This window comes from Trichomycterus rosablanca, chromosome 27, assembly GCF_030014385.1.
Source record: "Trichomycterus rosablanca isolate fTriRos1 chromosome 27, fTriRos1.hap1, whole genome shotgun sequence".
NCBI lineage: Eukaryota > Metazoa > Chordata > Actinopteri > Siluriformes > Trichomycteridae > Trichomycterus > Trichomycterus rosablanca.
In genome coordinates, this window is record NC_086014.1 from 1,917,501 (window position 1) to 1,938,393 (window position 20,893).

A 20,893-nucleotide genomic window follows, 5' to 3' on the forward strand; every position below is an offset into this window, starting at 1 on the left:
GAAGCTTGTTGTAATATATGTTTGGCTGATTTATCTTAATTAAGAAGAAGTGGGGTTAAAATCAGGCACTTCAAGCATAACATTATGACCACCTTCCTAACTGAAGGTGCACTGTGTATTCTGACACCTTCCTATCAGAACCAGCATGAACTTCTTCAGCAGTTTGAGCTACAGTAGCCACGTGCATCAATGAGCCTTGGCCGCCCATGACCCTGTCGCTGGTTTACCACTGTTCCTTCCTTGGATCACTGCAGACCTTGGATCACTTGGATCACTGCAGTTTTGGAGATGCTCTGATCCAGTCGTCTAGCCATCACAATTTGGCCCTCAGATCCTCACGCTCGCCCATTTTTCCTGCTTTCAACATCAACTTTGAGGATCACATGTTCACTTGGTGCCTAATATATCCCCCCCCCCACACACTAACAGGTGCCGTGATGAGAGATAATCAGTGTTATTCATTTCACCTGGCAGTGGTCATAATGTTATGCCTGGTCCGTGTATATTGATCATTTTGGGAATCCTAAAATATAATGGGTTTTGTTTTATTATTTAGGCTTTTTAATTTTCAGCCCAGTGTCAGTGATTGTTATTTTCTAGCCTGAAGTCTGGGAACAGTTTTGCGTTTTTAATACAAACATAATTTCAAACATAATTGAAAAATATCGGTGCAATTTCTTCAGCTCTACACACTTTTACTTGTGTAATAAAAGCTGTATTATCTCAGAAATAAACATTAGAAATCTTGGTGGAGTATAATTTCTCCCCCTGAACGTTTTCGGGTGCCGCCGAGGTGTCGACGGCGTGTCGTGTGTACAGAACACTGCGATTGTAAAAGCTGAATAATCATCGCAGGAATAAATGAGCTTTCCCGGTGCTTGTAAGGAAATGAATGGGTTTGACCTCGTAAAGCTTTTGGAAAGCTCTCGCTTTTCTCATTAACCTCCAACCGGCAAATTAACATGCAGCAGAGACGACGTTTACGAGCCGCTCGTTTATCGATCTCAATTAGACAACCAGCTAATATCTGCCCACGGGAACGCGGGATTTATTTTACGTATACGTGTGTACAGTACAATGTCGAGGAACAACAAAACACGACATTAATGGTGTTACGTGCAGCACAGTGTCTGATTTACTGATTTACTGATTTACTGGTACCAGTGAATTTCAACTTTAAGAAGTAAATATTTGCTTATAAAGTTCACCTTTGTATTTCATTTACGTTATACATTAATGTGACTGTCCTGACCTCAACCTGATAGAACACTAGATGAATTAGAGCGGAGACTGTGAGCCGGGCCTTCTCGTCCAACATCGGTGTCTGACCTCACAAATGCGCTTCTGGAAGAATGGTCAAAAATTCCCATAAACACACTCCTAAACCCTGTGGAAAGCCTTCCCAGAAGAGTTGAAGCTGTTATAGCTGCAGAGGGTGGGCTGACATCTTATTAAACCCTATAGATTAAGAATGGGAGTCACTGAAGTTCATATGCGTGTGAAGGCAGATGAGCGAATACTTTATATATATTGTATTTTACATTGTATATTTCCAGTGTTTGCTAAATTTAAAAGCTGCATTCTTAATTGTTACTTGATGGTATATAACTAGATTACATTTCCTAAAACACCTACATTGTGCCATATTGCAAACAGAAGAAAGGCTTAATCCAGTTTGAGTTGCTAACTGGTTGCTGTGGTGTTCCATGTGGTTGAAAGGATCACACTAACTTGTGGCTTTATGTGTTTCAGGTGGTTGTTAGGGTGTTTTCCTTAATGTGTGTTGTTGAAAGCTTTTGGTTTAGTATGTGATTGTGTGTAATAGCAGAGGAACCACAGTGAGGAGAGATTCTGCGGGATTTTATCGTCTCTAAAAGTACGTAACACAGGTCAGGGCGCCATTATCTACACGACGGTGTTTAAGGTGGTTCAGGCTGTATTGATCGCACAAGAGTGTGAAAGAAGAAATATTAGGGATAACGACAATCTCTAGAAAATTGTGATTGCAGCTCAGCAGCGCTATGTGGGAGGTTGAATACTATTGGTGAGATATGGGAGTGTGTGTATGTAGGTATGTACTGTATGTGGAACAGCTGTATGTTTATGATAAATGGGTAAAAGGTAGATTGCCATAAAAATAAACAGGATTCAAAGAAAAGGGAGATAAAAACGGGTGTGGTGGGTGTATAAGTGCTCATATCCAAAAGCTCATCATGTTTGTGAGCTGGAACTGTGCTGATACATTGCAGTGTGTACTGTGGTCACCACTAGACTTGGACTTGTATGTTAATACCCTTTGACCGCACACCAGCAGGTCAGTTTAACATCTCTCTGACCTGCACTATATGCCTAAAAGTCTATGGACACCCCTCCTAATTATTGAATCCCAGCGTTTTAGCTGCTACAGGTGTAAATATTAAATATTAAATATTACTTAAATATTAAGTACATTGTCTGTGTCCATTATTGTGGCAACAGTTTGGGTAAGGCCCTTCCTGTCCGAGCGTCTTCCTGCTCTTTGTGTTTGGCCGTTTATTAGATTAGATTTTGTAATATTATCATTAAAGTGTCTCTGGTCCAACCGGAAACCAGAATCGAGTCTGTGGAGACTACTCGGCTTTAAGTCCACCAAACATTAATTAAAAGAAGCGATGGAGGTCCGATCCAGAGAGTACGCAACGCGAAATCATGAATCAGTTCCACAAGCCTCGAGGGGGTCTAAGAGTGTGTATCGATTCTCTACTGCTAAACCAGGGCCATGCAGCAACTTCAAGACAAGAGTCGGTGCTCAAAATATAAAAGTGGCACCTGCAGGGGCATCATCCATTCACAAGTTCAGTCTAACTTATGAGCAAAATGTGGTTTATCAGCTCTTAAAAGCTTTGCTGCCTCAAAGAACTGAATATCATTCTGAGATTGAGCCTCTCAGTCCTTAAAACTCATTTACTGTAAACTACAAACAATAATAATAATAATAAAAATGCCTAATGCCGACACGTGACACACTGCAGCTTTAAATATTGCTTTAGTCATGGAACTGATTGTTTTATATCGACGATAGTGATGAATTACACGTCCTCGTCGAAGAAAAAATAAGAAATTCATTCATTTTTCTATATTTCCTGGTGACTAACGAATCATTAGCGCTTTTAGTCGTAGATTCCGCTGGACGACCGGGCGTAAATTACCGAGTACAATCGCAAACGCACGCGCACACACACACGCTGCTGAGACTGCATCATTAGTGTAGGGTCCCGTACGCCGGGTTTGGGGGGAAAGGCGTCCTAATAAAAGGCTCATTATTTCCAATTACACCTCCCCTAACATCCATCATAAAGTCGTGGTGTGGAGCGTGAGGAAGAGCCATTACAGGAGCGTCATTAAGGGGGACCGGCGACTGAGAGAAGAGCGACTGTTTAAAGATCCACCACGCTACGTCGGCGTCCGATTTATGCCCCTGTCAGGACTGTTTTCCTAATCAAGCCTTCAATTTGCCGATTGTGACTAATGCGTTTTAAATTGCGCGTGTACTCGGTCGTGGCCGTGGGCTTTACGTGACCGGGGTTCCACACGTCGGACTTACATCATCGCTGTGTTATTGTTGCATATTAAAGAGCGAACTGGGGCCCTTGGGAGCCAGGGATGCAGGTCGAGGTGTACAACAGGTCAAGCTTTACTGTGGCACTCGAGCCCAGATTTGCCCGTCAGACTTGCCAGATATAAAAAAAAGAAAGTGTGATTTATAACGTAAGTGTTTCCACCGCTGCAGTGTCCGATGTGAAGTACGGCGGAGGAGGAATGACTTAGATGGGAAGAGAAATCTAGAAGCGCTGCAGCATATTGATATTGATATTGAATATTGATAGGGTTGCAGTAGCAGGTTGGCACTGGCCAAGGGCTGAGACAGAGCCTGACATGTGCGCAGCAAACCTCAGGTCCGGCTTTGTAGTTCTAAGCTCACTTCATTATGGACGTCGTCGTTGTTACTCACGTTCCAGAGGCTTCTTTTTCATGGGTGGCTCTTGTATATGGATATATATCCTATCCTTGGCATGAGACCACTGTTCCATGTGCTTTTTAATAGGCGCAACAGTCAAGCCAGCCCAGAGAGCTAACAGCTATAGATTAAATTATAATAATGAGGAATTGGGAAGCTGAGGAACCCTGGTGTACATAAGAGTTGATTTATTGCGTAGCCTTCGTCATCATCGTCGTCGTCGTCATCCCCACCGGTCTGTCCACTGCGTGTCCATCCATCCCTCCATCTGTATCTGTACATTTATTTGTTTATTAGTCTTTTCGATCGTCCATCTGTCTCTATACCTGTTCCTCCGTCTACCCGTCACGGTATCAGCATCTACTTAGCCGTCTGCCTGCCTCCCTCCCTGTCTATAATTAGCACGTCTTACCGTAAACGTCTGTCTGTTTTCCTCCCCGACTACCCGTCTGCCTGCACCACACGACTGTCTGTCCTATTTATGCTCTTCCAGTGGGTGTGTGTTACTATTATTATTATTACTGTATATTAACAGAAACTAGTCTAATGATTGTGTGCGCCGCAGTGTATCAGACAGACGCTGATGAATCGTCGGCCGGCTGTGGATGCATTTTTTAACACACTGACTCGGTGGCACTGCAGCACATTTTCCATCCTGCTGTGCCATCTGCAGACAAAACAGAGGAACTGGCACCAGTCTGCTTCACTTCTGTGTCCTATAGTCGACATTTTATTCAGAGAGAGAAAGTTTATGATGATGATGGGTGATAGATATTTAGTACAACACACAATAAAATATATTTTTTAAAGCATCTCTCCCACAGCGTTATTGCGTATTAGCCATGTTATATTTTCTACCTTGATTTGTTGAACCTTACACTCCAAGATCAAGGTTTTTTAAGGTAATATAAGAAAAGCGGATATACAGTATGTTATAATATAGCCAAGGGCCTGAGGTAAAGGGTTTTAAAGCCGTGGATTTAAGCTTCTAGGACCCCACTGAACCACCGAACAGAAACCACTTGGAACAGCGATGAATCCACTTTATTGGTTTAAGCTGTAAGGACCTTGTTTTGTCATACGCCAAACTGGAAGTGTATTATATAAATACTTTGGCACCTTTTAGCAATCGGTGAAGTCAAAACACCCATTTGTAAGAAGGGGGTGTCCACTATGGCTTTTATTTTTAGTTAGTTAGTTAGTTAGTTAGGTAGGTAGGTAGGTAGGTAGGTAGGTAGGTAGGTAGGTAGGTAGGTAGGTAGGTAGGTAGGTAGGTAGGTAGGTAGGTAGGTAGGTAGGTAGGTAGGTAGGTAGGTAGGTAGGTAGGTAGGTAGGTAACATAGATAGATAAATTAGATAGGTAGGTAGTTACGTAGGTAAATGGATGGATAGATAGATAGATAGATAGATAGATAGATAGATAGATAGATAGATAGATAGATAGATAGATAGATAGATAGATAGATAGGTTGGTTGGTTGGTTGGTTGGTTTTAATCCCAAAGGAAAATTGTCATGCAAATGTTCCGAATTTTGCTTTTTGATTTTCATTTATGCACCCAACAGGAGAAACTTCCTTCTGCTGCTCCTAAGTTTTTCCTCATCATCATGTGGGCGTTCAACCCCCCCAATCCCCCCACCCACACACCCCCATACAGCATCACAGTAGATTTGATTATTTTGGGGATCGGAGCATAATTGTCCCCCCTTCCTTTCTCATTCTGTGTTACCAGACGAATGTCTTATTTTGATATTTTTATTTATTTATTCTCCAGCAGGCTTTATTGCTTTGTTAAATAATGGTAGATTATTTCAGCCCAGGCCTGGGTAATATTATTACGGGAATATTAAAGTACAGTTTATTTGTTTAATTTATTCAGTTTTGTAGTTTGTAGGGTTTCCGTGTAAGAATTCTTAATGAAACAAACACGGTCACATCCGGTCCACATGTACACGAAACTCAGCGAACACCAAGAAAATCTGTCGTCCATCCAACCAAGCCATAGACATCGCTGCCATTCCAGGTTCTGCTCATCTAGGCAAGCTTTTCATCTTATTAAATATGAAATTTGACTCTGCGCAGGTCACGTTCTGTTACTCCAACCTTGCCAAACCATTTTAATAGCACCTAGTCTGTGTACAGTGGATTTGGCCACACTGAACCCTCTTTGAATTACATTCAAAACAGCTCAGATTTGAATGTCTTATAATATAAGACATAATAATTTTCTTCCAAACTTAGATTTAGCCCATCAGATTACCAATTGGAGAAGTGTGTGTGGTTGACCACCCCAAAGGCTGTGGTTCCACTGAGTCCACTAGCATCGTGGGCATCTTTGCCCACCAGTCACGCACATATTTCCGAGTTGATATTGTTTCTCCCGTGTTGACAGTATCAGCTCTGTATTTAACACCCTACTACACAAATACAGTATGTTAATGTGCACGTCGTGCCATTTGGAGCGTCATAAATTACGAGACATGAAACAGCATATGCACGCTCACCGTCACGCCGCCCGTGGCTTCAAAGTGCTCACAGGGAGCGCCACAACAGACGAACAAAACCGGAGCGAGCAGACGACCGCCATCTGGGGGGAAAAGAAGTCTGACCAAAACCTGGACTCTGGTCAGAGAGACATGATAAACATGCTGATGATTACAGACACAAGAGCCGCCACACACAGGGAGGCCGGTTCATCGGGGTTTGGATTTAAAGCTTAACACCAGACCGTGATTATTGGCACCTCTGCACCAGCCCCTGATATTTGTCCCATCGATTACAAATGCTTGTTATGCAGCAGATACATCGGAGGTCAAACTATCGAGATCTGTTATAGCTTCTAAAGATTCTGTGCCAGCGCTTCTGGTTGTAACAGAGACAGTTTTTCTTTATTGCAGCATCATAAAATATTTGTGATCCACAAAACTCTCTCTGTTAGCCAAACAGTAGCATAGAAATCAAATCCTTGATGGGTGGGTTTAACAATGCAGAATGTACATCTTGATGTATAAGACCACCTTTATTGCCCTAATGAAGCATGTTAGGGACACGGTTTGGACCACACTTGAGCGCCCCCATCTCCAGCCACCCAACCAGCAACAGTGTCCTCCATCAAACTTTATTAAACACCTCTTCACCGTCTAGAGGTCATTCTAAGTAAGATAGAACTTAGTCCTGCTTAATTAGCATTCGAATAACTAAACAGCCTTTATGTCTGTTGGGTATTTTTTGCCTCGTGTGCTGTGGGTTCAAGAATAGGCTCCATACCCACCACCACGACCCTGATCAGCTTAAGTAAATAGGACAGCGGTTACAGTACTGGACTAGTAATCAAAAAGTTGCTGTTTCAAGCCCCATCACTGCCACCGTTGGACTACTGAGCAAGGCCCTTAACCCTTCATTATAATTCTAAAGTAAGTGGTTCCTAAAAGAGTCTAAACTAAGAGTTTAGACTCTTTAAGAAATAATAACCTTGATTTGGTTCAGAACCACTGACCTGAGAAAACAGAGTCGTGCGACTTTGCGGCTGTAACAGTCTTCGATCTTCGAAAGGGCTTTTCTTAAGATATCGGTGTGTCTATGGGAATTTGTGCCCATTCAGTGCAAAGATCTGGGCTGGAGTATCACAGCGCTTAGTCAGCAAGTATTTTTTGCACAGATCAGTGCAGGATAAGGTTCCAAATAAAGCCCAAAACATAAAAATTATTATTATGGCCCCGGAAAACTAGCGCCGGGTTGAACGAAATGCTGTGCGTTCGTACCATCGTGCTTCAAACCTACAGACAGACCTGGAACACAGAAACGATCTGAAGTTTGAACACTCATAAAAGAGCGATTACATTTCACCAGCGAAGAGCTAATATATATTATGCAGTGAACGGAATAATAAACGGTGTTACTTGATATATATGCGTAAGCAGACGGTGCACTTATGGAAATTCAGCCGTTCATTTATTTGTCAGGCTGAGCGAGGGGACGTAAAAAAAAAAACCGTGTGTGTTATCCATCGCGTGATACGTTTAAACATAAAGAGATTAAGGGCTGCAGACGGAGACTGGAAGCGAAATGAAATCTTTGTTAAACGGCGTCTCAGTGCGACTCAGATGCTTATTTTATTGTTATATCTCACACCGTGTGAGAGGGTCTGCTTCCGGAGAGGAGAGAGGGCGACACGGGGCACGCCGGCACCTCCACTTCATTCATAGCAAAACTGTGGAAGGGTTAAGCATGTTTGTCTGCATGGTAACAATGGCTGGGTTGTAGGGGGCGGGGGGCAGTTGTAATATGTATGTGGCACTCAGTCTGCAGCTGCGCCAGCTGTGCCACCCTACATCTCTATAATACAAAGCCCTTAAATGAACAATTAGGAACTGTTATCTGAGCACCACTTCAGAACGACGAGGCACGGCAAGCGTAGCTAATTAACCAGCTTGTTATCCATATAGGCGACCAACACAAAGTCAAGGTTGTGGAACAGTTGTTACAGTACTTGTTACGTGAATTCTATACTGATCCTCCTATTTAAAGGCTCAAGTCATCAGCGATTTGTTGTATTGCACGTGTGTTCCATACTTGTTTATTGTGTGTTAACAGCCTGACAGCGCTGATGATCCACGGAGTCACCCGGCTGAACGAAGGAGGACTTTCCCTTTCCAGGTTAGTTATTAATCCAGTATAATAATTTACATTTAATCATTACTTAACTGCACCGATTGTAGTTTGTCTCAAATGTAAGTCACTGTGGATTAAAAGTGTCTGGCAAATGCCTAACATCTCAAACTTGGGTTGGATGTCCCAACATTCCCATCTGAACCCTTAAGATTTCCTATTTTTTTAAATTAGGGTTCAGACCAAACAAGATCCATGTCCATCCAAGAAAAATTGACAGGACAGATTAAATGGATTGTTTGGGGATTGTTAGCTCGGGTGCACTGACCAGAGCTGGAAGAAAACATTTAATTTGCCAAGCCCCAAACAATGCAGCACCAGGGACCAGAGGAATCACTGAGCGCGGTTAGTGTATCGTGGAAAACAAAATAAGGGCCCCCAAAAGCCAGTCCCCCTGTGTGGCAATCCCTCCGATAGCAGCAGACGCTGGTGTTATTGTGTCCGCTGATTATTTCTGAGATGAGGAGAAGATTGTGGACTCGACGGCCTGGGACAGCAGAGCTAAGTGGTGCCCACGCGACGCCGGGTGTAAGGGCGCTCCTCGAGTACAGCCCATTCGACCGGGGCGAGATTCGATCTGACGAGGAACGGTTTCGGCCAGAATGAGACGAAAGGAGAAAAAAGAGCTTCAATCTTTCCGTCTCATCTCAGACTTAATGGTGTCAGCGTACGAGAAAGGGTCGGGAGTTCGGTATCAGAGCAGCATCGCACCCCCCATCACCTTCACCCGGGTGCCGTAATCGCAGACACAGCATGTGTGTGTGAAGGGTTTTTGGGGGGGCACTTAATCAGAAGTATCGAGTTAACTACGATAAGAAACGAAGCAAGGTGTCGCTTTCTGACTGAAAAAGGCAAGGAAGAAGAAAAAGGAACCGAAAGCTCGGTTTCAATCCACTTGACCAAGAAGGTCAGAGGAAATAAATGACTTTCTCCTGACCGAGGCCATCCTCGCTCCGTCTGCTGACTAACTGCTCGAACCAAGGACACCGAAAAAAAGACATTCTGTAGAGAGAGAGAGAGAGAGAGAGAGAGAGAGAGAGACTGTACATGCAAAAAATGCTTTTAAATTCAAGTTGAGATCAGATGAACTCGTACACACTTTGACAGTCGCTATGAACATCACTTTTTTTTAATGTTTATTGTGAGTTTTGATCTGTGGCGTCCAGATCCTGTTGTATTCCTGCTGTTTACATAAAATCATATCAATAATATCAGTGCAGGTACATTCAAACGGTGAAACTAAACAGAGTTGGGTACATTTGACATGAAGAAAATGTCACTGAATGTTTGTCAGAGCTTCTTTTGGTAGTCCATGTAAAAGCGTAACAATCCTAAAAGGGCCATTATGCCAAATCTGTGCCGTTTTCTGTTTCCAGGACATTATATGTATATAAATGTAGATAAAAACTTACTTTAAAATGCATTTTTTAACTAAGCAAAGTGTCCCGCACATTGATCTAAGTGCAAATTTAGGGTGTATAATTTCATAAAACGTTCATAAAAACTCCCTATAACACAAAAAAAATGTATTTCTTCACGTCACCACTTTCTAACACATCACTTTACACGGCACATCTGTGTTTGTAATATTAATTCTCCATAAGAAATGTAGAATAACGTGGTTAAAATCCATGTTTTACTCACTCAGTCCTGTTACCCTCACACATTCATCCTTCTCACATGTTGAACTGAAATGTACTGTACATTATCTGTATCTACTGAAGATCACGGAAGAGCATTAGTAGGTTCTCCCTTTTCCCCTGTATGTTTGATAATATTGTAACTCGGACTGAGAAGATTCGTCTCCATGTTCACTCCTGTTACCGTCATTTTTGCCTACTGTGCTCAGTGTTCTGGTGCTTTTACTATACTTCATGTATTTACTAATTCTAGGTTAAAAACTCAGTCCTGTAACTTTCATATACGGCTCATCTTCCACTTAGAAACCTTGTCAAATGAAACAAAGGTGACTGAGATTCGACCCAAACACATTCTGAGTAGGTAAGCGCGTGTGTTACTAGATTCAGTGTTAAACAAAGATCACTCAAGGGTCTTTAGTGCCAAGGGTGTAAATCAGACACACCGTAAATGAGGGCCACATTAAAATAACATGTAATTATGTGCTGAAAGCTGAATACAGCAAACAGTGTGTGTGTGTGTGTGTGTGTGTGTGTGTGTGTTTCTTGTATTGTTTTGTACTGAAGTTGAGAATGAATGAATATCCGCTAGAAATATCAGTTCCAGAAGTGTTGAGTAAATTGTGTTGCTTAATGAACTACATGTTGTAATTGACACGTTTTCCTTTACGATGATCGTACAGACAGAAATGTGTCCAGTCAGTACTCACAGGACGGAGGAGCAGAGATGAGTTATGATGTATTTTATACGAAATGATCATGCTCCTCTCTCTCTCTCTGTTTTTTCCTGTAGGTTCTCGGCTTCTCGCCCACTTTGCTCTTCGGTGACCTCTGTTTTCGACTAGAACCTGCCTCGGGAGATCGTTCACTGGCACTAACTTCGGTCCTTCCCGGAAAACGCTGAAGTTTGGCCGGCGCAGCCAGGGACGCTAACGTGATTTACGAGCGCTGTCTGAAGTGACGAGACAGCAAACTACACGCGCCCGTATCCTCGGGGGAAAAAAGGTAAAATAAGATAAAAAAATAATAACAAACTCGATTAGGTGAAATTGCTTTTCACAACATTGTGAATTCGGCTGCTTTTAAATTAAGATTAAATTAAATTATGAGTAAATTTAAAAAAAAAAAGAAGAAGTATAAGACTAGCTCTGCAAGTTCTATAAGTAAACAAGGAGACAAACAGGATAATGTAGAGGGTTATAAATCAGTCAGCAGCGTTAGCGTAAAACCATCGAGAGCGCTTACCGAACACATCAGTATCTGTCAAGGTACATTCTCACTCTGCTTATCATTAAGATCAGTGTTGATGGGCGTCACTTTTAGCACCCTTGCCTTTTTATTTAGGTTCTTGAGACCAGATTTAAACCAGGGTGACCATATTTTGGTTTGGGGGGGCGTTGGATTGGCAATGTGTATAGAGTGGGGTTTAAGTCTTTGACAAATGCATCAGTAACCACGCAACTATGTTAATAACTGTAATAAATAAACAGCTATTTTTTAACAGGAGAAGTAACAAATGCATTTATGGTCAGATAATCTTTACTTTCAATTCAGTGTTAAGCCCTAAACATTAAAAACAACAAATAAAATAGTTCTTTCATTTGCGCTTGGGCATTTTTAAGAAAAATGTGAGAAGACAGGACCTAAACATCATCTATCGCTCCAATAACCCTGAGCAGGCGCAGACCAGAAAAGTTTATAGACTGTTTAATTACTTCCGCAAACTATCGGATCTGCTGCTTTTATGAGAGAGCAAACTGACGAGAGTCCCGATCCTCCTCCCTGAACTGTCAGCTGTTGGTTGATAATCATCATCATCATCATGCAGCTGGATATTAAATAATTGTGTTTTAAGGTCAGTTTGGGAAATGGGGCCGGCGTAAACGCTCCTGTCTTTATTGGCAGGGTGTAGCGTACAATCCGCCCAGCAGCAATTTTCCTAGCACGCCGCACCGTAGGCCTCTGGAAAAAGGGCCGGCGAGTACAATATCCATCATCGGATAACGGCGGCGCGCACTTTACACTTCGATCGGTGCGGAATTGTTCATAAAGCGGTCTGCGGGGGCCGGCGGATCAGCGGGAGAAATAACGGCGTAACGTCATGTTTCCAAACCGGCGGCGACTCAAACGTCTATCGGCCACGTGCCGCTATCGATCTGAGTTTATTTCATTTTTTTAAAAAGCAATTTGGTTGTAAAACGTCAGCTGGGGTTTGTCATTGATGTTCTTATTAAAAATCTCACTTTAATCTAGTATACTGACATGTAAGCGCTTAAAAGCTGTCGTAAAAAAGACTAGCATTTTTCACTCTAAACATGACCCACTTGGTTCTCGAGTTTATAATTTGACAGACGCATTTAAATGCATTAAATGCAGTGGAAAAAAATACAGACACGCAAAATAAAAGTGGCTCAGAACTTCGCTCGCTCTTCGATCAGAGGCCTCGACCATATTTGCAATTCAGATCGGCTCGTTTAAATAAAACGCCGCCTGTCAAGCGTCCAGTTAAACTTGGACTGCATTAATCCAAACGGCCGGACCGGCTTTCCGTCGCCGTGGGTCACGCCGAACGTGACGTGCTGCACTCGCCGAGTCGGTGTTCCCTCGTTTAACCTCGTCTAAGTAGTCCGAACAGAATTAGCGATCCCGAGAGGTCCTGGTCGGCCAGAACGTCCGGTCCGATCGTTTAAAATCCCTGTGAGAAGCGCCCCAAGACCTGTAGTTCAGTAAGTGTCCGATAGCCAGCGCACGTCTCTCTGTTTAGATGAGCGATAGGTGTTGTTTTGTCAGGAGGCTCGCTTTGTTCTCGCCTTTTTATCTGGGTTTGATAGCACCAGCAGAGCTTCAGACTCAGAAGAATAGAAACTCTAATAGAGAGTCCCACTATACCATCACGGCAAAACCGGTTTGAATATTTATTTACAGGTTTTATATGATGTATTTACATTTCTATTTACGCTGTTCAGTTTACAGTTGATCATATGTGCATGTTTAGCACTTTTGTGAACCTTAATGCTGCGTTTTCATATATTTTTACACCCCCTGGAAATAAAACACACATTTTTAGGACACATCGCATTTTACGGACCAGAACTTTTTAGTCTGTTAAATCCAGGTTCCTCTGTACTTTATTTCAGCTGTGGTGTGTTTCCTGTTTCTAAATGTTGGTTCTGTGTAGAACTTTACTCTCTCTCAGGTCTGTGGACAGTGATCGATGCATGAAAGTGTAGAGTCCGTCATCCTTTTAAAGACACTTTAAATATTCTATTCATATATTGTGTGTAAATAGAACAACAAGTAAAGCTGTTCTGAACATTTGTTTGTTTGTTTATTAGGATTTTAACGTCATGTTTTACACTTTGGTTACATTCATGACAGGAATGGTAGTTACTCATTACACAAGGTTCATCAGTTCACAAGGTTATATATCGAACACAGTCCTGGACAATTTAGTATCTCCAATTCACCTCACTCGCACGTCTTTGGACTGTGGGAGGAAACCGGAGCACCCGGAGGAAACCCACGTGGACACGCGGAGAACATGCAAACTCCACACAGAAAGGACCCGGACCGCCCCACCTGGGGATCGAACCCAGGACCTTCTCGCTGTGAGGCGACAGTGCCACCCTTCTGAACATTTGTATTGTCTCTGGTAGCGTAACATAACAAGTTGTAGTAAATCATGGGAATAAACTGGCATGGTCTTAAAAAGCTTGGTGGGCATCCAAGTGGGAAATATTTAGCAACAAACGTGTCCTTTGTTAGGTTCTTTTAGAGTCCTGCTGATTTATCGCTGTCTGGCGATGGTCGCTCGAGCGGTTTACCGACGTGCTATCAAGTCAAATACAGTCAGCTGCGATCCCCCCTCGATGGTGAAGCTTTTACTCGCACCCGTTATGTAGCCGTTTCTTTTAGCAGTTTATCCCTGCTGTTTTATGAATTCTGAATTACACTTCATTAACGTGTCGTTCGTGTAATCAGCCAAAGTGCAGTCGGAACAGAGCCGGCAAGAGAGAAAGGAGACGGAGGAGACGAAAAACGTGATTCCGAAGCGACGTGGTAACGACCGAGCCTCCGAAACGTTGGAGGCTGCGGCGAACCCTCACCGGAGGCTGTGACATCAGATGAGATCGAAGGGAAAAAAAAGGAAATAAATAGATGCATACATGACATGGTATATTTCAGTAAATATTCTCTAACTGTTGCTCGTGATTAGCGATGTCCTCTAATGTTCGAAGGGGTTTGTGTTTTTTGGGGGGGGTATGGGTAAGCTTTGTAAGATTTATTGATGTACAGAGCCGATTCTTTAGGGACCCCCATCACAAACACACACCTTCACCACCCTCCTCCCCCTTCCTTTATTTGTTTTCCAAGTTACCCCAGTTTCACTTAATGCCCCCCGAGCGTCCCCCTGGCTCCTTCCACGGGCGAGTCTCGTTCGGCTCTGTTCAGCTCTGTCCGTCACCTCTCGAGGTAAACCGAAACCCAGCCACTCTCCCGAGGTGTTATTAATTCAGAGAGGACACGACAAGGTGTCACGACTAGAGCGTCTGACGAGCACCGAATCCGCTCGGGGAATTTCGGCCATTTGTTTAGAGTAAAAACGGGAGCAGGACGGGGTGGACGCGTGACCCGAAAAGGACAGCAGCAGTCGTGATGATGCACCGAGGAGCAAGATGATGCAGAGGATCACCGAGTTACCAAAGTTAAAATGAAAATGATTGTTCTTTTAATGTCTTCTACTTTTTTCAAGCTTGGCATGAAGAAACTATAATAGTAACAGCAGGATCCATCATTTAACAGACCAGTTTTGCAAGCAGGTTTATAATGTGTTTAATGTGCTTTTTGTGTTTTTACTTTACTATGTTGTCGTTTATGTCGGTCTACACCGAGCACTTATGGAACGAACTGGAGCATGAGTTGAGGCAATGTCATACACAAACTTGTGAGAAGCCTGGACTGATAGACATAAATAATAATAATAATAATAAATGTTCCTTTGGTGTTCTGTGGTAGCACACGTTTTTAACAAGAGGAATGTATTTGGATGGAGGGGGTCCCAGTCTGCCCTGAGAGCTCAGTGGGTAAAGCAGAAGAAGGTAAAGCTGCTGTTTGAGTGATTTCTGAGCTCTCTCTCTCTCCAGGTTTGAGTTTACCAGTAAGGGGGACACAGTAAAGGTCGGTCGGTTGGCCACACGACGACACAGCTGGCGCAAAAGTGGTTCTGCTGCGTCTCATGTGAATTCACCCTAAGAGTCGCTTGTACGACGCAGACGAGAAGAAACGACAATCAGCGATCTACCCTGTAGACACGGGCAACAGTGCCTGTCCGGTGCCCAGCCAGAGTCGACTGTTTGTCGGCGTCCGTGTCGACCGTTTGCACGTAACTCCAGGCAGTCGAGGAAAAGGACACGGTGCTATGAACGAAACGCCGTGTTTCTGTGTGTTTTGCAGAGGACGGAAGAGGTTCGTCATCGAAGGAGACGGCGGACGTCTCAAACCTGGAACCTTCTGAGCATCGCGTACCCAGAGTTAGAGGAAACTAGCCTCTATATGTGTGTGTGTAGATATCTTACAGGTGTAGGTAGAGTTTCCCACCTGTCAGTCAAGAATGTAGAGCTGACACACAAGTTATTAACACACACACACACACACTTACCTTCGAGGTAACAAGATAAGCTAAATTCAGAGGTGCCACACTTTGAAGTGACCGAGTCATTCCAGGATCTGTAGTTGTAAGTTCACCGACGCCCCTAAAGGCATTTTGACCGAGTACCCGGCTAGCTAGCTAGATAACTCGACGCTGTCTTTTAACCAGCTCGATCGGTTGGCTTGAAATTTGTAAGTGCGGGATGAAGAGTCGAACGTCATTTCTGTACGTCAGAACATCAGTGAGCGCTTTATTTTACACCATTTACTATTGACTTTTGTGTAAAATGTTCTGAATAAATAAAAGTGAAAAGTTTGAACGCGTTTGTTGTTTATTTATTTGTTTTTTAAATGGGGCGACCCTGCGGCTCGGTGGGTAGCACCGTCACCTCACAGCAAGAAGGTCCTGGGTTCGGATCCTGTGTGGAGTTTGCATGTTCTCCCCGTGTCTGTGTGGGTTTCCTCCGGGAGCTCCGGTTTACGTGCATGACGTGCATGACTGTGTTTAACATTAAACACTTGAACTGATGAATCTTGTGTAAGCAGGAACTACCTGTCCTGTCATGAATTTAACCGAAGTGTGTAAAACATGACGTTACATATCCTAATAAATAATAAATAAAGAAATACATCTTGGAGATGCAGAGCAATACTGCTGACACTAAAATCAGTGTCATTAAGACAGTCAATAAACAGTTTTATTCAACTGTATTTAGTAACAATATTAGTATTGCTATAATAATAATGAATATAATTAGTAAGAGAATTAATAGCAGTATTATAATGTATCTATTATTATTGTCATTGATATATATCTATATCTATATATAATTATATTATATAATATATACACGTCAACTGTCTAGTCATTGATCGGCGTATTCCGACTATAAGGTAATACAATGTGTAAATGTAGCCTATGATTTTTAATACATCAATTAATTAATCAATCAATCAATCAGTCCATAAAAAGAATGATGTGATGTGTGTGTATGAAGCTGGGATAACGTGCATCTGTCCTGATCTGTGTTTTATTCTAAGGAGGTTATTCTTCCTCGACAGGTAGCGGTGCTCAGGTGTGCACGTGAGTAGGAGCGCGCTGATTGGTTGGATGTGTGATGAAAGAGGAAGTTTTGCGATCGCTCGGTGTACGGCTGAGCAGTGGCTTCGGTCCTGTTGCAGTGACCGGTAACTGCTGATACTGACCGGTAACTGCTGATACTGACCGGTAAGCCGCACCATGCTCAGGTAAGAGGTAAGGTGAGGACCTTTGTTTACACGTGTTTACTGATGATGTACCGATGACTGTTTTGTTTGTCTGGGTCGGTTTGTTTATGTTTCGTGTACAGGACTAAGGTCACCGTTACCGGACGATACACCGGACGATACGCGACGTCACTCCGGTATCATGTTTATCCTGGAGAAATATAAATATGCGTTTATTGGAGCTACAGTTATATAAACAAACACAGTGTGGATGCTGGATCCTGATTGGTTAACCGCTCTGGTGTATTAGAGAGATGATGTTTTATTGCAGACACTCATGTAATTACTTTATTATTTCTTTACATGTTCGGTTCTCTGTGTTTTGTGTCTAAACGGTGCTTTTAAAGGATGTTTTGGACAATTCGAGCTTTTCATGGTCTAATGCGGTGAGTTTGGACTGTCAGACTCTTGTTGTTGTTGTAGTTGTTGTGGCTGCCTGCAAAGCAACTCTCATTAACATTAATATTAGTTTATGATTCAGATGGATGTACAGTTTGTTCCTCCGCTTGCAAGTTTGCGCTTTAGTTCCGACCAGGGTAGCACTGTCGCCTCACAGCGAGAAGGTCCTGGGTTCGATCCCCAGGTGGGGCGGTCCGGGTCCTTTCTGTGTGAAGTTTGCATGTTCTCCCCGTGTCTGCGTGGGTTTCCTCCGGGCGCTCCGGTTTCCTCCCACGGTCCAAAGACGTGCGAGTGAGGTGAATCGGAGATACTAAATTGGCCATGAGTGTGTTTGATATATAAACTTGTGAACTGATGAATCTTGTGTAATGAGTGACGACCGTTCCTGTCATGAATGTAACCCAAGTGTAAAACATGACGTTACAATCCTAATGAACAAACAAACATAGTTCTGACCAGGCGCACCAGTAAACAGTCTGCTCTGTCTACGTCCACCAGCTTTCTGTCGTCACTGGTACTTTTAGTATGTTTGTAATGGTCTTGTTTTCATACTAATTATTTAAAAGGCAGTGATTATTTCTACAGTCGATTAAGGGCCACTTAAAGATGGACATGAGGTTATTGACCACACTGCTGCCTTCCAGCAGTGATTGTAATTATTCAGCAGCTCTAGGATGAAGTTGATGTTGGTTTGGAATACATTTTGTAGTTTACTTTTAGTCTTTTAATATATTTATTTGTATCTTGTCTATACACACACACACACATGTATGTGTGTGTGCAGGGGATTTTGTTTTGTCCCTTTTTTCAATAGTATAATTAGATCTTGCACTTATTCAACCGCTCAAACCCGCTCATCAGCAGGTCTGTGTATTCAATTCTGTAATTCTGACATCGTTGTTTGGCATCACTTGGGCGGCACGGTGGCTAAGCGGGTAACACCGTCGCTTCACAGCAAGAAGGTCCTGGGTTCGATCCCCAGGCGGGGCGGTCCGGGTCCTTTCTGTGCGGTCGCACGTTCTCACCGTGTCTGTGTGGGTTTCCTCCGGGTGCTCCGGTTTCCTCTCACAGTCCAAGAACATGCAGCCAGGCTAACTGGAGAGACTGAATTGTCCTATAGGTACCTATCCAGTAGGATGCATAAACCAGTGCATTGTGTCACCTGTTGTGGATAGGTATGCTTGTTTACTGTCATGTGATTTGTTTCTTGAGCTCTGTTGTCTCATCGAGTCCCATAGAACTCGACCCTTACACAATCCGGCGCTTGCCTTTCCCCCAACGGACGTAGTATCACGCACTGATGTGGCTACACGACTAAGAAGTATTTTGTACGTTGTTTAATCGTTTTTTTAAATGAAGTGTCAGTCGATGGCGTGAAACGGTTTTCTATCCCCTAGCCCCTAGCCCTCGTCACCGCAGAGGAAGAAAGTCTCCATCCGTCTCCAAAGAGTCCATCCGTGTCGGCCGCTGAAGTTTGGGCCGAACGATCCGGTCACCCGTCGTCGTCAGGTAACGTGCTCGTGTCTAAATGTTCCATTTCAATTTTCAATCCTAGTTTGAATCTGTTTAATTCTTCAGTAAAATGCTTTTTTGTGTCCGTCTTCGGTCTCGCAGGAGCGGCCTGACCGTCACGTGACTCGACGACGAGCAGGAAGTGCAGTCCTCACCAGGAAGGCTCGTTTAGTATTAAACGTGTTCATATGATGTGTGAATATTGTAATAAACTCCCCAGTGCATGTAAGCAGCACAAAATAATAATAAAAAGATTCCTGAACAGTGTACATGAGTGTTCCTTTGACTCGTTTTGACTTGTTTTCTTTGTGGGACCTAGTGGTGTTGATTATGGTAAGGACAAAAGAAAATTGATTTGATTTTGCATTCTGTAGTGCCAGATGCCAAGGCCTGTAACACCCCACCCTCACTGAACCCTTCACTCCCTGCCCTCGCACAGACCTACTAACCCTCACAGTACCAAAAAGTCGATGTATATGTAGTTGTTTTTATTATTATTTTTTTTTTCTGTCTGTCTATTTTTGGTGTCCTTGGTCTTGCAGGAGTCCTAGGAAGACTATGAGTGTATGTTAGCTGAAGCCTCTCAAGCACGGGTAATTGGCTTTAAATTATTATTATTATTATTATTATTAACTGTTTAATTATTAACTTATTATTATACTATGTCCTAATTGCTTATTAAGGTAAGGAAAGTAATAATTAATACAACTAGTTTGATGCCAGATCCTGTAGCACCCTTCCCTCACTGAACCCCTCACTCCCCTGCTTCAGGTCTGGCACAAACTGCAGTACCAAAAACAAAGGGATAAAAAAATTTAAAAAAACTATTACTATGACTCGTTTAATCCAGGTTCTGTAGTGCCAAAGGGTTTAAGGGACAGTTTGCAGAATCCTAACTGTCCTGTTATTTTATGAATTTATTTATTTTTGTTTGGTTAGATTTCTTGTGCCAGATGCAAAATCCCCCTCCCTCACTGAACCCTGCACACCCCTTCCTCTCACAAAGCTACTAACCCTCACTGTACCCCCCCCCCCAGCATCTGGCAACTAATAATAATAATAATAATAATAGTTTGAGATGTGTGTGTGAAGTTTGTAGTTTTCTTTCTCTCTGTCTCCCCCATGTGGGAGTCAGGTGAGCTCTTGTGTTGGATGTGTTTATGTATAAAATGAATTCTAATGTGATGTACTGTAACGTGTGTTTGTGCTCGTCAGTCTCAGGATTGTTTGAAAGGTTCTCAGTGACTAATTATGGTTTCTATTTTTCTCCCCACAGGCTTGTTATTCGGTCTACACTTCATCAGTGTTTAAGGTAAGAGAAGCAGTTTAAAGTTAGATTTTTTTTGTGCCAGATGCAGAATCCCCCTCCCTCACTGAACCCTGCACACCCCTTCCTCACAGAGCTACTAACCCTCACTGTACCCCCCAGCATCTGGCAAATGATAATAATAGTAATTGTGCATAATTGTTTGAGATGTGCTTCTGAAATTTGTAGTTTTCTCTCTCTGTCTCCCCCATGTGGGAGTCAGGTGAGCTCTTGTGTTGTAGATGAGTTTGTGCTTGTTAGTGTCAGGATTGTTTGAAAGTGACTAATTGTGGTTTCCCCCCCCCCCCCCCCCCCCCCTTACAGGCTTGTTATTTGGTCTACACTTCATCTGTGTTAAAGGTAAGAGAAGCAGTTTAAAGTGTGATTTGTATTTTTTGTGTGGGGAGATGCAGAATCCCCCTCCCTCACTAAACCCTGCACTCCCCTTCCTCACAAAGCT

General features: G+C 42.9%; 1 long non-coding RNA gene across 9 annotated transcripts in view; it reads left to right on the forward strand.

Moving 5' to 3' along the window:
• The window catches only part of LOC134304109 (uncharacterized), a 226,961-nt gene extending 207,572 nt beyond the window's left edge, over positions 1-19,389 (forward strand). For 6 of the 9 annotated variants that reach the window (XR_010007748.1, XR_010007749.1, XR_010007750.1 and 3 more), the window contains 5 exons: positions 8,590-8,652; positions 11,095-11,306; positions 17,013-17,210; positions 19,013-19,124; positions 19,230-19,389. This is a non-coding gene — a long non-coding RNA (uncharacterized LOC134304109). Of the gene's footprint in view, positions 1-8,589; positions 8,653-11,094; positions 11,307-17,012; positions 17,211-17,299; positions 17,354-19,012; positions 19,125-19,229 lie in introns of all 9 variants that reach the window. The other 3 variants (XR_010007754.1, XR_010007756.1, XR_010007752.1) reach the window with 3 other exon arrangements.
• Positions 19,390-20,893: the final 1,504 nt, after the last annotated feature.